The sequence below is a fragment of the Lissotriton helveticus genome, chromosome 10, assembly GCF_964261635.1.
Source record: "Lissotriton helveticus chromosome 10, aLisHel1.1, whole genome shotgun sequence".
In the NCBI taxonomy this organism is placed as follows: Eukaryota; Metazoa; Chordata; class Amphibia; order Caudata; family Salamandridae; genus Lissotriton; species Lissotriton helveticus.
The window spans coordinates 1,039,436,363-1,039,452,553 of record NC_136071.1 but is presented as its reverse complement, the minus strand read 5'-3'; positions in this window follow the sequence as shown (position 1 = coordinate 1,039,452,553).

Here is a 16,191-nt window from a genome sequence, read left to right as displayed (position 1 = left end):
CGATGAAAGCCCCACCTTGTTTCTGGATGTTTCAGACTGAAGCTGGCGTCAGCATGAGAGCACCACCATCTCGTAGCTCAGTCGTGGTCATTCCGCGAGCAATCATGGCAGCCGCTCCCCACCAGAAGCCTGCAGGAGTCGGGGCCCCCAAAACTTTTGATGAATTCTCAAGGCGGAGGGGACGCTTTCGAGAATGGGGTCCAAGACCTAGCAGACAAGCGTCCGATTTCCAAGGTGTCCCAGGGCCATTTCAGTGGACCAGGCCCAAAAAGGAAACAGCCTGCCGCCATTTTGAGAGTCCTGTGACAGCCGCCTATCGCTGCACCGCAAGAGTGGGCGCAACTCAGCTGAATTGCGGCTTTTGACACAGTGGACCAAAAACGGACGGAATGGCAACTGAAACGGTAAAGGGGCGCCCCACTACAACAGATGACACTCCACCTGGAGAGGCCCGTTCACGCCGCCTCCCCCGGGGCGCCCCACGCCGTTATTCGGAGCAGCATTGTAGGATACCAAAACCAGTGCGGCAACTTACTGGACATCACCTTGGTGCCATCGTTCTGCTGCCTTGGAACTATTCGCACAACAGTTTGCTACTGATGACCCACCCCCCGCGACGCCCCACGCCGTTATTTGCTGGGTGGCAACTTACTAGACATCACTTTCGTGTCATCTAGATTTCAGCGCGTTCTGCTGCCTTGGAACTATTCGCACAACAGTTTGCTACTGATGACCCACCCCCCGCGACGCCCCACGCCGGAAATCTGGACGTTGTGCTGCGTTGGGACTATTCGCACAGCCGACCGCTACTTCGTTGTTTTTCCCTAAAAATGTTTATATGTTATTACTATTTTTGTTTTCTTGTATATATTTATAAATTATTAAAGTTTTATAATCTTACTACTTTGTCGGAGTGCTATATATTTTTAATGTGACACATAATTGTAAAAACTTTGATGTACAAAGAGTCATCCCTGGAATCTTCCGCTTCAGGTATGTCCCCTCCCCAATCACAATACAGGATGGTTTTCAGATAATAGCAACGCTTCTGCTGTGACGGATCTCATCGAGTGTGGGCCTTGATCTACTATAACTCCTTTGAAGAGGGGTGATTCTTTACAGCTGTGGCCATAAACTACATCTGCAGGGCTAGCTGATACCCTAGGACCAGCCTGGACAATCGGACACAGAGGAAAAGGAGTGTCAGAGGGTGCGGTAGTGAATAGGGCGAAAGGGAGGTGTCGGGCGGGCACAGGGTGTGATTCTCAGGGAAGAGCAGCGCAGATGGGGGGAGGTTTATTACCCATGCATAAGACAGAGAGCGGGGGTGACCACTGCCTGGGGGAGATGCTTGCGAGGGTGGGGAGCCATGCTGAGGATCGACAGCGTGCACAGAGTGGGTCTGGTCAAGGCATCTAAAATGGCTGCCGTGCACAACAAAAGTGTGGCATTTGAAAAAAGACAAGATGGCGCAGACAATGTTTTTCAAAACTTCCTGATTTCCTTCGAATCGAACGTTAACAGACGTTGGGGCATATTACCAAAGTTAAGCGATATTTATCCCTAACGATGCTTAGCAACGATTTTTTTACCGTCAGAAATTATCGCAGATAAACCTTGCTATTATCAAGGTTTATCGCAAATACGATAAAAAACGACCGCAATGCATTAATATCGCTGAAAACTCAGCGATATTCATGCATTACCGAGCTAATGCTCTTAGCCATGTTATCCACCTCCCATTGGATAACATGGCTAAGAACTGCTCAGGGCAGGTGGTAGCTTTTGGAGATATTCGCGCTTATCTCGAATATTTCCAAAAGTTGATAATAGCAGATAGCGATGTTAGCGACTGTTTCCAGTCGCTAACATCTTGGCATGCCCACTTTGCATGTCATTAGTGATAAATATCACTCACATGCAAAGTGGGGCCCAAGATGGTCGCTATCTTCTACTAGCCGTCGCTAACTGGTGTTAGCAACAGCTAGGTAATACACATATAATTTTATCTCCGCGAAGCGGAGCGCTGTTACAGATATATATCTTGTTTTTGAAAGTTAATTTCTCAAAATGCACTGAAGCACATATATTGAGACCTAGCAAAGGCACATCGGGCTACCAGTCCCTACAATTTTGCCAAGTTTCGTGCAAATCCATTCAGCTGTTCGATCCTACCGAGAGACAAGATGGCGGCCGCTACGGACTGTTTGGAATGTTTACAGACACCGGAGAGCCAATCAGCTTCGCTTCGCAAAGCTCCGTAACGCGAAAAGTACGCGAAGCGGTGCGCTGTTACAGATATATATCTTTTTTTGAACGTTAATTTCTCAAAATCCACTGGAGCACATATATTGAGATCTAGCAAAGGCACATCGGGCTACCAGTCCCTACAATTTTGCCAAGTTTCGTGCAAATCCATTCAGCTGTTCGATTATTATTAATTTATTTTTTTTTTGCCCCGCGGGGCCCTTTTAAAACCTCCACATCAAACCTAAACGGTCAGGGAGGATCTACTATGCCCCCTTATGGTCATTTGCCCCTTCGGTTTGGCCTCCGCTTGTCTCTCGATCCTACCGAGAGACAAGATGGCGGCCGCTACGGACTGTTTGGAATGTTTACAGACGCCGGAGAACCAATCAGCTTCGCTTCACAAAGCTCCGTTGCGCGAAAAGTACGCGTCCTGGAGCGCTGCCCGGTCCGCTGTTACAGATATATATCTTTTTTTAAACGTTAATTTCTCAAAATCCACTGTAGCACATATATTGAGACCTACAAAAGGCACATCGGGCTACCAGTCCCTACAATTTTGCCAAGTTTCGTGCAAATCCATTCAGCCGTTCGGGCTAAAAGTGAGGCCAACCGCCCTATGGAAAACTCAATGTTAAAAACACGTTTTGGGACCCCCCTTTTTTCTCGGCCCCCCCTTGACGAACCCCCCCCAAATTTTCAAGGGCTACTCAGAAACAAAATGTGCCATTTTCCTGAAAATTTCAGCCAATTCCGTCCACAAACGCCAAAGTTATTAGACATAGAATTTTCAAAAATCCCATAGAGAAAAAATCCTAACTATATATACCTACTGGCGACCGCCAGTAGGTAATATATATATATATATATATATATATATATATATATATATATATATATATATATATATATATATATATCAATATCACCAAACAAAAGGATAGCCCTGATGAAAGGAAGCCAGCCGGCAGGTGCGTACGTCAAATATTTATTTGGAAGAACTTGCCAACAGGTAGCAGCGTAGAAAGAGCATCAGCATGCAAATCCAGTTACGGGAATCTTTTTTCAATTACAATCTAGGTGGTCGGAAATTAAACCGGCCGCAGATTAATTCAGATGGACGATGTTTCCACGTTTGGGATTACGATGCTCAGTTTCCCAAAGGCTTTCCATGCTGGGCTTTATGACATGGAAAGGCTGTGAGAAAGTGAGTTTGGGGGGGCCTTGCTCGTTGCAGCTCTGGTTGGGGGCTAAGGGAACACCTATGGTGGCCCCTGTTGATTCCTGCACTGTGTGGCAGGCACACTGAGGTGCCTGCCACGCGGTGCAGGGATGAAGACAATCTTCCATTTCCCTAAGGGAGCTTGTGCTCGGCCAGTTTACAGCCTTAGCATAAGCTTCCAAAGGGAAATGGGAGTATGCAACCGCACCATGTGGGGTTGCATCATAATTCTGAAGTCGGGACCGCTGACAAGGGGTCGGACGGTCCCGATTCTGCGATGTTGTGAGTCGAAGGTAAATACGACTGACATCATAATCAGCCCCTAAATGTTCTACTTCATTCAGTTGTTACTATAAATTGAAACCCTGTGTTCTCACAGTCATAATCTGAAATATTCATTGTCTACAAAAGTCCTCTACAATTTACGGAGTTTAAATTAATGGCAAATAACACAATGATTATTCTGATTCTCTCAGAAGCCAAACACACACGTGCACTAACCTGATGTATCTAGGGCCAGCAGGAACGATGAAGATGACATCCTGACCACTCCCAATGCCGTTCTCCATGGAGAACAGTAAATTGCTCTCCGAGAAGCACGTCAAGGGGAATGGGGGTTGGGACAAAATATTAAAGACAGCTTGCATGGTAGCAGACATCCCTCACCGGTTATTCTTCCTGGAGCTGGTGAATGCAAGGACTGGAAGGTCCAGGGAGCGTCTACGCCTGTGTAAGAGAACAAGAGAGTATCAGCATACTTAGCCTCCTCAACTGCCCAGTCAACCAACATACAGGAAGTTAAATGTGGATTAGGTTACACACATACTGGCATTACTCCAGCTAATGCGAATAAACAACTTACATAAAAGCTACGAGCCAGACGTTTTATTTTTAGACAAACGTGGATGAACAGGAACCGCTCGGAAAATTAAGTCCATATAGATAAAGCCTCTTTATTGAAAGTTCCTTTCAGCTTTCCTAGAGCTGCGTCACATGCAGGTTATAAATGAGTTAGTGGTTTGTAATGTTTTCTCAAGGTTGCATTACCTGTGGTTTGCAAAGGGTTAATAGTTCGTAAGCAAGCTGCATAACATGCGATTTCAACAATGTTAATAGTTCCTTAACACGTGCTGGCACGGAAGCGACTAAAGATTAACAACCTTTAAATCATAATTTGAATATGACATTAAGATGCAATTAGTCACGTGTGCGCAAGGCCTTGGCTGCGCTGACTGGGGAATCCTCCCCATTGTTCAGGACATCTTCCTTGGAGGCGGAACAGGAACAGATGAAGATATCATGGACGTTGTGTGGCATCTTGATGCTACACCTTTTAGATTAGAATGTTCTTACATCAGTGCCAGCAGCCTACTTAGAATGTTATGATTAGAAAGAGTTTGGAGTTGAAGCTCACTGGCTGTATTGGGTTTTGTAACCTACTGGATGGGATCCTTTTATAAGAATAAATCATACTTTTATCTACCTACAAGAAGTGTTACTTCTTTACACTTGGCGACGAGGACGGGCTAAAGTAGAAGAAAGGATCTCAACATCTACAAAATATTTTTTTTTTTTAAAAGAAGAAGGAGAAAACAAGTTTTTTTTTAACAAGCTGCTACTTTACAAGACTTCCAACAAGACTTCTAACTTGGCGTTCTCTTTACTGGATTACAAGACTTCAAAACGCCTCAAGGTACTGTCTTAAACTGCAAAAGTTAGAAATTTGTCTTTTAAAACAACTGCAGTTTGCAGTTAGTCTTACAACTACAGTTTGCAGCTTTAATTAAATTAAGCGCTTTTGCTTTTCATCTCATACCTTTTAAATAACGTCAGCGCGTAAACAACAACTATCTCTGTGACTAAGATTTAAAATTATCAAATATTAGCGCTGTCAATTTCATATAGACCTCTTGTGCGCTTACATTGGTTCTATCACAGATTAGACTGAATGTTGCTTACAATCTCACGATAAATTTTAACTTTGCCGTGTTACTTGCTTAAACAAAAGGACAGTGCATCTTTCAAACGCACAAACTATAACGCGCAAGCTGCAACGTTCAAGCGCGCGTTCTCCACCCTGCACGCGTTACTCACCATCTCTGGAACTTCACGAGCGTCCATTTCTTCATTCCTTCACGGAAGTTAGAGCTTCACCAGCGCGGAAGTTGACGGTGCGTCTACATCATCACGCTCAACGTGATGGCAGCCATATTTGTAAAGATTTGAAGATTAAAGCGTGCTGTTTCAGTGACACGCACACTTTTATCAAAATCTTTGATTTGATACTATTTTGGCGTGCCTTTCCAGTGACACGCACACTATCGTCAAGTTCCTCAATCCTGCATTAGAGCATCCCAATACTTCAGTGACACGCTCACTTTCTTCATAATTTCGCCGCGTGCTCGACTTTCTTGCGTGTTACTATTATTTCAGTGACACGCACACTGTCATCAGGTATTCTTCGCTATTCACATCAATTTAAATAATTTTTAGCGAATCAGGTGACTTTTGACTTGAATACTTTTAAAAATTCTCATTATTACAATTATATTGTTTATTTACAATATCAAAAATGTATACTGTTGACTACAAAATGGAAATTTATGTTTTTAATATATAACTCTAAGTGCTTTTTCATTTAGTGTAGGTGATTTTAACAAGGAAGTTGTATATTTTGATATCACGTCACCCATGTTTAAAATTGATCTCAAAGATATTATTGTTTTCTTTAATATATTATTCAAGACAAGTGTGTACTGAATAATTTTGAACATATATCAATTATTTATTTCTTCTCTTATCAACATGCAAAATGTCACTTCACCGCCATTTTTCCTTTCTTCTCCTGGAGACCCTCCGATTAGATGGCAAAAATGGCGCAAGGTTATTGAGCGATATGCGAGGGTTTGTGGTTCCAGTCTTAGCGCTGAGAGGAAAACAGCCCTATTATTACACTGTCTGGGTTCTGAAGGACAGGACATATTTGACCATCTTCCAGAACTTGATGACAGCTCTCTCAATGAGTATGAAATTTGCATGGCCAAACTAGACAAACATGATTTGCCAAAAGTCAGTACCATCCTAGAAAGGTATCATTTTGGTCGCAGGGCTCAACAAGAGGAAGAGAGTATTGAAAATTATATTACAGATCTCAGGAAGCTTGGTTCGAGTTGTAAATTTGGAGCATTGGTTGATGAATGTATAAGACATCAATTTATGTTAGGTTGTATTAGTGAAAAGGTTAGGGATGAGCTGTGGCAAAAAGATGAGCCGTGTTTAGATGATGTCATCACAATAGCGAAGAGAATTGAACATTCCATCAAATGTGTAGATGTAATTAAGAAGAATGGCGAAACAAAAAGTAAAGATATAGTCCACACTGTAAAGTTAAATCACAAAGTCAATACTTCTCAAAAGGTAAATAGAGAAGAAAATGTGTCCAACAGTATGCCTCCTAGAAAATCTCAGAGTAAATTCAACTTTTCTCAAATTAAATGCTTTCAATGCGGCAAAATGGGACATTTCGACAACGACAGACAGTGTCCAGGTTGGAAAATGACCTGTGGTAAGTGTAAAAAGAAGGGCCATGTATCTCATATGTGTAAAGGAAAAGATTATAAAGGTAAAGTGAATGAAATCTATTATGACCTTGATGAACTAACAGAAGATATTGAGGAAGTTGACTAGTCAGATTTTGGTACAAGTTATAAGCAGTCAAGATAGCAAAAATTGTCCTTCTGATGACATCTATGTTGATGGACATCAAACCAAAGTCTTGTTTGATTCTGGAGCCAAAATAACTATAGTTGCAAGGGATTTTTATTTAAAGAATTTAAAAGACAAGACAAGTTTATCTCGCCCTGATATCAGACCTTTGGCATATGGTAATAAACCCATCAAACTACTTGGCTATTTTATGGGACTCATCAATTACAAAGAAAGGTTGACCACGACTAAAGTCTACGTGTCTCAAGAGGGTGACAGCATTATAAGTTTGTTTGCACAAAGAGATCTTGGAGTTATGTTAGACCCGAATTCGTCACCTCCTATCATTTTGAAAGAGCCTTTTAGTCAAGATCTCAAAGCTGTTACAGTTGATGATCTGGAATTTAGTCGTGGTCTAGAGAAAAAATTCCCTAGTGTCTTTTCACAAAAATTAGGATGTCTAAGAAACTATATACATCATATTAAGTTGAGAGATAACGCTGTTCCTGTGTGTTGTAAGGTGCGGAATGTACCCATTGCTGTCAGAGATCAGGTGAAAGCAGAGTTAGAGAAACTTGTTAGAGAAGACATCATAGAAGTTGTTGAGGGGACCGAATGGGTCTCCCCCATTGTCGCAGCGAAGAAATCGGATGGTTCTTTACGCCTCTGTGTAGATTTGAGAGAATTAAATAAAAGTGTGGTTAGTGATCATTACCCTTTACCCAAGATCTCTGATATGTTAATTCTCTTGAAAGGTGCTAAAGTTTTTAGCACTGTGGATTTGAGATCTGCCTACCACCAGATTAGTCTTGATGAGAAGTCAAAAGATTTGACAGCATTTATCACCCCCTTTGGTACGTTCCGTTTTGTGAGGCTGCCCTTTGGGCTAGTTTCTGCTGCCTCAGTTTTTCAGCGAGCATTGGAGAATGTACTTAAAGGCTTAAAAGGTGTCAAGATATATCAAGATGATATCCTAATTTTTGGCTCTGACAATGAGGAACATGATCTGAGACTAGAAGCATTATGTGTTACTAGTCTTACTGTAAAAATTGAGAAATGTAAATTTAGGAAAGACTCCATTGAATATTTAGGTCATACTATCTCGGAGGGAGGTATTCTACCGAAAGAGAGTTTAGTTTCCACCATTTCTAAAATGTCTTCACCAACCAGCAAAGAAGAATTAATGAGTTTTTTAGGAATGGCAGAGTACTATAGCAAGTTTATTAAAAATGTTGCTTCTCTTTGTGTTAATATGAGACACTTGCTCAAGAAAGGATGTAATTTTGTTTGGAGTGACAAGTGTGAACAAGAATTTTTATTATTGAAAGAGAAATTGAGCTGTGCTCCCAAACTCAATAGTTTTGATCCTGCTCAGAAGTCTATTTTGATTACTGATGCTAGTTTAAGAGGTCTGGGTGCTGTTTTGGTCCGAAAATGTGAAGGTGTAGAAGTAGTAATTTTATTTTTGTCAAGGAGTCTAAGAGGTGCAGAATGTAGATACTCTGTTGTTGAGAGGGAGGCATTAGCAGTGTATTGGTCTGTCAAAAAATTAAAGAATTTATTGTGGGGAACTTCTTTTGAAATAAGGACGGACCATAAACCTTTATGTGAAATTCTAATGAAGAAAGGTATAGATGCTATATCTAGTAGAATCACTGGGGGCCCGATGTAGGTCGGTCGGTAACGGCCAAAAATCGGTATTTTCGGCCGTTACCGACCGGTATTTACAAATCGGTATGTAGGGCCACATATTTTACACATTCGGTAAATTTACCGATCGGTAAATTCCGAATCTGTAAAATACAGAATCGGTATTATTACCTATTCGGTATTTTTGCTATGTAGGTGGGACTCTTCTGAGTCCCACAACCCTTACCGATTCGGTATTTTACCATCAAATATATTTGATGGTAAAATACCGATTCAGGTGTGCATGCACATGTGTGCATGCACACCTGTGCCATATGACAGGCAGACCTGCCCTTAGGGCAGGTATGCCTGCCACATGGCCCCCGAATCTTTTTTGGGGGTGCTAGAGGGTATCAAAGTGACACCCCCTGCACCCTTGTCAAAATCTGTATTTACCGATTCGGTAAATACCGACCGGTAATGCCCCATTCATTCCTATGGGCTTCAAAGCCCATAGGAATGAATGGGGCATTACCGGTCGGTATTTACCGAATCGGTAAATACAGATTTTTACCGATTCGGTAAATGGAACATCTGGATGTTCCTACATCTCCACCCCTTAGATTTACCGATTTTTAATTACCGAATCGGTATGATTCGGTAATTAAAAATCGGTAAATCTATTTTACCTACATCGGGCCCTAGGTGTGTTGTTGGGTTACAAGATTATGATTTTGAAGTTAAGTATCTTCCTGGAGTAGAAAATAAGGTTGCTGACGTGTTGTCTCGCCTTGTTCCATCAGGAGAGTCTAATGAGAAAGATGACTTAGATGAAGAAGATGAGTTGGTGTGTTCCATACAAGATAGTATTATTGACAGAGAGAAATGGGACAAAGCTTTAGAAGTTGATGCAGTTCTTGTTGAAGTCTTAAAACGAATTAATACAGGTTGGAAGTGTAGAAGTAAAGGAGATGAAATGTTAGAAAAATTCTGGCATGTCAAAGATCAGTTGGCGGAACATGATGGTTTATTAATGAGAGGAACAAGGTTGGTTCCACCACAGTCCATAAAAAATGAACTCATTTCTTTAGCTCACATTGGTCACATGGGCATTTCTAAGACTAAAGAAACGTTAAGATCTTCCTATTGGTGGCCAGGGATGGATTTAGAAGTAGAAAGGACAGTTAGGGATTGTGTTCAATGTGCTCTAAGTGACAGAGTGGCCAAGCCCAAAACACAACCCATGATCATTAGAGATCATCCAGATTCACCTTGGAAGGAAGTGGGTTTGGATATTCTAGGGCCTATATCATCATCAGGATCTGAATGGTATGTTTTGGTCTTAGTTGATTTTTACTCGAGGTGGCCTGAGATATCTATTACACGTGGAATTGAAACAAAACATGTTATTAACTTCCTTGAAAAACTATTTGACAGGGAGGGTATTCCTGACACTATACTTACAGACAATGGTTGTCAATTTGTCTCAAAGGAGATGGAGTTATTTCTTTCCAAACATGGCATTAAGCACAAGAAGGCATCTTTATACCACCCAGAAACCAATGGCATAGTTGAGAGATTCAACCGAGTACTTAAGGAGACTGTTAGGATGGCTAAATCTTCAGGTACTGACTGGAGGTGTGATATCTTTAAAAAAGTTAAAGTATATAGGTTATCTCCACATGCCAAAACCAATAAGTCTCCTTTTGAGCTTTTTAGATCTAGAAGAGCCAACACATTGGTAACACCAGCATGGGTTAATGATTTACAACCCAGGTTGGATTCTACCAATGATCATGTTGACAGGAAATTACGTGAAGCTCAAAGAATACAAAATAGGAGAAGACTTTTTGATGCCAGGAAGAGTGTTAAGAAAACTTGTATTAAAGTGGGAGATTGGGTTCTCATAAAGAATCCATCTAATAAAAATAAGATGATATCTGCTATATTCATGAAACCTATTTAGGCCATCAAGGTTTTCCAAAATGCAATTAAGATGGCTGATCATCGTATTTGGAATCTCAACAGAGTTGTGGTCATCAGAAAAGATCTTATCTCCAGTGGTAACTTTTCTGGTTTAAATCCTGATTCATCTATAGATTCATCTCGTCATGGTGGACCATCTCTGTGTCTTCGCAAGTCGTCAAGGATCACTCGTGAACCAGCACATCTGAAAGACTTTGTTAAGTAGTTTTACTGTGTATAAATTACTTTATTGTAAGAAGGGAGATGTGTGGCATCTTGATGCTACACCTTTTAGATTAGAATGTTCTTACATCAGTGCCAGCAGCCTACTTAGAATGTTATGATTAGAGAGAGTTTGGAGTTGAAGCTGACTGGCTGTATTGGGTTTTGTAACCTACTGGATGGGATCCTTTTATAAGAATAAATCATACTTTTATCTACCTACAAGAAGTGTTACTTCTTTACACGTTGCTCGTCGGCAGAAGCGGAGATCTGATGGGCGTCCCTCGATAGCAGAAGTCCGGTCGTGGAAGTCTTCCGGCAGGAGCTGAATCCAGACGGCAAGAGCGGAAGCAGTTCCGTGATGTCAGGCGAGATTGCCTAGCAAAGTAGCAAAGGGTGTGATCGGTGGGAGTGGTTATATACCCTCCACAGGCCAACACCCAAAATTTAACAGTGACTCATGGCCTTAACAGTGACTCATAACCTGATGGGAGATGAAGTGTGTAATCAGAAGTGTCAAGTCATTGTGGCAGAATATGTGGCAAAGTACAGTGCTGCTTTATTCCAATGCCTGACTACGAGGTTTGTTCATTTCAATGTGTTAAATGGTTACTTCATCACATACAAACATAATCTTGACTTGAAGACACATATCAATTCAGATACTAAGAATAACAGCAGTACACTCCTGATGTTATGCTGAACCTTCCAAATCCTCCCAGTCATGCTCAAGTAGGGATACCCTAAAGGACCTGGTATAATATCTCCTGTGTGTGCGCTGGGAGTGAACACCCCACTGGAACCCTATGGGCAGAAGGGTGCTTTTCCGCACATGATTTCTTGGAGTCAGAAGTTGAGTACCCATGGCAGATTCAACTGCACAATTTTACTCAAGAAAACTGTGAGAAATCTATTGCATCATTTGCTTTTTTTTTAACGTTACTGCGAACTGGCATTGCCAAAGAAAGGAAACTACAGGCCTGATTTAACGTTGATGGTATGTATTTTGACCATCAGAGTTGGGGAGTACATTGCATCGGCCACCATATTGGGGGGGATGATCTCCATATAAGGAAATCATTGTGAGAAGCTGGCTTAGTAGTCGGTGCTCACTTATGTAAGTGTAGCCCCCTGCACTAATCCAGACGACCCTTATGGTGATTTTAGTGGTCTTAGACAGCAAATGAAAGCTCTCTAAGTGCTAGCCGTGGAGAGCAGCCTTAAGGCTTAGTCCAGAAGAAGTGTAAAGCAGCTTGTTTTACCAGAGCGTAATCTTATTTTTAGAGATTAATTGAAAAAGAACCAAACTGTGTATTTATAAAAATATATATTTATTATAAGACACTAACTAACAGATACAAATATCTCCTACCCGGAGACACACAAAATGTTTGCATAGAAAACAGGTAAGAAGCACGTATTACACATTGGTCACCAGGGGAGACCAAACCATATTCTAAAATATTGGAATGCAAACCGTGACCCAAGTCAAGCAATATCCAGAAGACATAGAAGTGCTAGGGACCCAGGGAAACACATGAGTAAGTAACCAGGATCCCACAGAGGCTGTGTGCAGAGTGTATACACGACTGTGTGCTTAATTCAATTTAATGGATAAGTCACAGTGGCAATTTTAAAGAAGAAGGACCCTTCCCCATGGACCCTGAAGAAACCCTGTGGAATACAGAAGATTGGAGAGCCACCCCAACCGTGGACACCCTAGGAACCAGAATACCTACACAGGGGAAGCCGGGTGTGTAGGTGTGAAGTGGCATCGAAAACCACTGTCTAACTCAATGGAGTACTGCAGAAAGATGCCATTGGCGAAGAAGGTGAAAGTATTTGGATTCAAGAAGAGTAGAACCTGCAGGCAGCGGGGACCAAGACTAGCTCACTGAGGGGTGACCAGTAGGCACAGGAGTTGTGTGCCCTCCAATGTCGGCTGTTGTAGGAAAGTTGATAGTGCCCTTGTTTGCGCAGCTATGTGGACCAGGGGACACAGAGGACGACCAGGAATAGTGAACAATGTAGTTCCGATCGTGTCGACAAGGGATACTGGCTGCAGATTCGGTCTGAAGACAACCCAGGCCTTGAGAAAGCTGTAGGACTGTCACCTGTCTTACTGATCCAGTGGACGGCCAAGATCAGTAATGGGTGAGCTGGGCTTCGGTGCCTGCGGATCCAGGGGAGTGACTCCTTCACTCCAATGGTGAGTCCTTTGGTTGTCTTTAGATGTCCACAGCACCTGGAAAGGACCTATATGGAGCACGGACACTGATGGTGCAGCAGGCTTGAAAAACAAAGAGATCAGGTGGACACAGAGTCTTCGCGTTGCAGTCTCAGTTCCAAGTCGAAGTCCGACAAAGTCAGTCAGATGCAGTGTGCACGACTCGGTCATGATGTCCAGATGGGTGAAGATGATGGGGAGTTTGATTTGAATTAAATCCCACAACGAATCTAGGGACCAACCTACAGGTAAGCCCTTAAGTACACTAAAGAAAGGGTTGGGAGCGCTTGCCAGAGCCAGTCAGTCTGCTTGAAGGGCACATTTGGTGCTCTTATTGCATACTCAGTTCCAACCATCTCAGGGAGCCATTGGCTCCCACTCTCACGCAAAACTGGACAAAGGACATGGGAGAATCCTCCCAGAGGAGGGTCCGGAGAGTGGGGAGGATTCTCCCATGTCCTTTGTCCAGTTTTGCGTGAGAGTGGGAGCCAACGGCTCCCTGAGATGGTTGGAACTGAGTATGCAATAAGAGCACCAAATGTGCCCTTCAAGCAGACTGACTGGCTCTGGCAAGCGCTACCACCCTGCCCCAATATACTAAACCCTGTATGGGATGTGGTCACACCTCCCCGTGACAGGATATTTATTGTTCTGCCTTCCCCTGCTCGAGCATGGTTCAGCAGCAGGAGGGCAGAAACATGTGTCAGGCCGGCAGCAGCCCTAGCTTGCTGTCCGGTTCTGGAAGACTGGTACCGGGAGTACTGAGGGCCTCCCGGAGGAGTGTTACAGTGCATGGAATCATATGATTCCAATAAGTTTGATACCAAACATGACATGGTTCATTACAGCCAGCTTAGAGATGGCCATCGTGTAATGACGCATGGCCACTCTATGTATCTTAATGGCTGATGCACTTCCAACACAGGAGAATGGACTCCGAAGGTTGTAGGGGTGTTCTGCTCAGGCAGAGGCACCCTCACATTAGGAACTGAGCACCCTGCCTTTAGGATTGAGAGGCCAGCTTTAGGGGTGAGTTATAGGTTTTAAGTGCAGTGACCTAAGATATAGGGTACCTATTTCTGTTGTAAAATGTGCTAGCACCAGCTTACAAGGGCAGCAATGGCAGGCCCATAATCACAATTTGAGTGGTCTCTCATGGGTGTCATAATACATGCTGCAGCCCATGGGTGGCCATGATCCTACTTAAATACAATCATCACTAGCCCAGTGGTGATGTCTGTAACTTCAGAGGAAAGGCCCTGACTATGGTTCCTCCGAAGGTACCAAAACTTTACTGGCTGTCAGCCATTTATTTTGACCGCAGTCCTTCAAACCTTTTGTTTTTCAAAAACAAAGGGTCTGATTGTGAGTTTCATGGCCCAGCTAACTGGCAGTCTACCTGCCAAATTATGATGTTGGTGGGTTTCTGGGTGGAAGACCATGAAAGTCCCATTCGTAGACCACCGCTAAGGCGACAGGAAAGAACAGCTGTCAGAGGGCAGTACAGACAAGGCTACCGCTGTTCGGATTACGAGATGCCTTGCCGTCGAACTGACAGTGGCGGGGAAACCACCTGCTTCAAGTATGTGGAATCGAAGGAAATGGTGTGCAAATCCACCTATTTCCTTTTTTTCTATTCAGTCTCCTAAGTGGATCCCTTCCTCCAGGGCCCCCCTTCACAGGAGTAACTTGACCCCGAAGAGAATGATCCTGCAAGTGCAAAAATTCAGGTACGTTTGCTTCACTCTTTTCATCCATTGACTGGTCGGGCAAATATGGTCCAGACTCCAGCAATGGCAAAGTACTTTTGTATGTGTCATGCATATCTGTACATTTAACATCTCTGCAGTCAAATGTTTACACCTGCATCGACACATATGAAAAAATATTCCCGCCGCCAGAAACAACGCCGCTGGGCCAGCGGGAACATTGTAACACAGCAGGCAAGAGACTGCCGAATTGGCAGTGTACTTGAGACCGCCATTGCGGCGGGATGGTGGGAAGACCGCCAAACTTGTAATCAGGACGAAACTTCCAAAGTGGAAATTTGTATCTGAAAAACAAATAATGAATGATCCTTCACACCAAACAGTTATTTCCCCTGAGCGTGGATGTCAATATTTGTATTTTTTAGTTCATCACCATTAGGTTTTTCCTGGGACTGACTGATAGGGAAAAAAATGGCATCAGACGATCATTCCTACGTTTTGAGAATGGTGGGATACCCTTACTCTGTTGACCATCACTCCATCAAGCCATTGGAGTAAGTTTTGGTTGACCGAGCCAACAGGGCACCAACAATGAAAAACTGATTGTCTCCCTGACTCTAAATATGGTGGGCAGATCAAGAGTTTGCCACAGTTCAGACTTTTTGATGAAGTACTCTGTCAATCAAATCCTACATTTAGCCACATGGCATCTACATGGCTCTAACATTAAATCGTTGGCACATATTTTATTCTCTTACATAGCTTTACACTAAAAGTTTGTAATACTAAACTAAATATTTTTTTATAGTTGTGAATCATTCTGATACAGGATGTACATGTTCCCTGATTTTTTAAAACATTTTTAGGCATTATTAAATTGAGGAAAATGTGAGATATTGTATAACTTTCATATGGCCTGAGGTCTAACTCCCTGAAAAACATCACACAATGGCGGGGTAATATTATATGGGATTAAGTGGAATTACAACTTTCACTTTAGTTTCACTTTTGTGAATTCTTGGCAGTCATAAAACTTGCCATTTGTGCTCATAAATCATAGTTATGAGAGCAAACTACTTTATGAAATGTGCCTCACCTCTACTCGTTATGTAGTTCACCTGCTTCCCCTAGTTTAAAAATAAATCTAAATGAATGAATGATTCCATTGTCTACATATTTTCAAGAGGCAGTATGAATTCGAGAATCAAGGACATTTCCGACAATCATTATTCCAAATCCATGCATATAAATTGATTGTTTTGGAG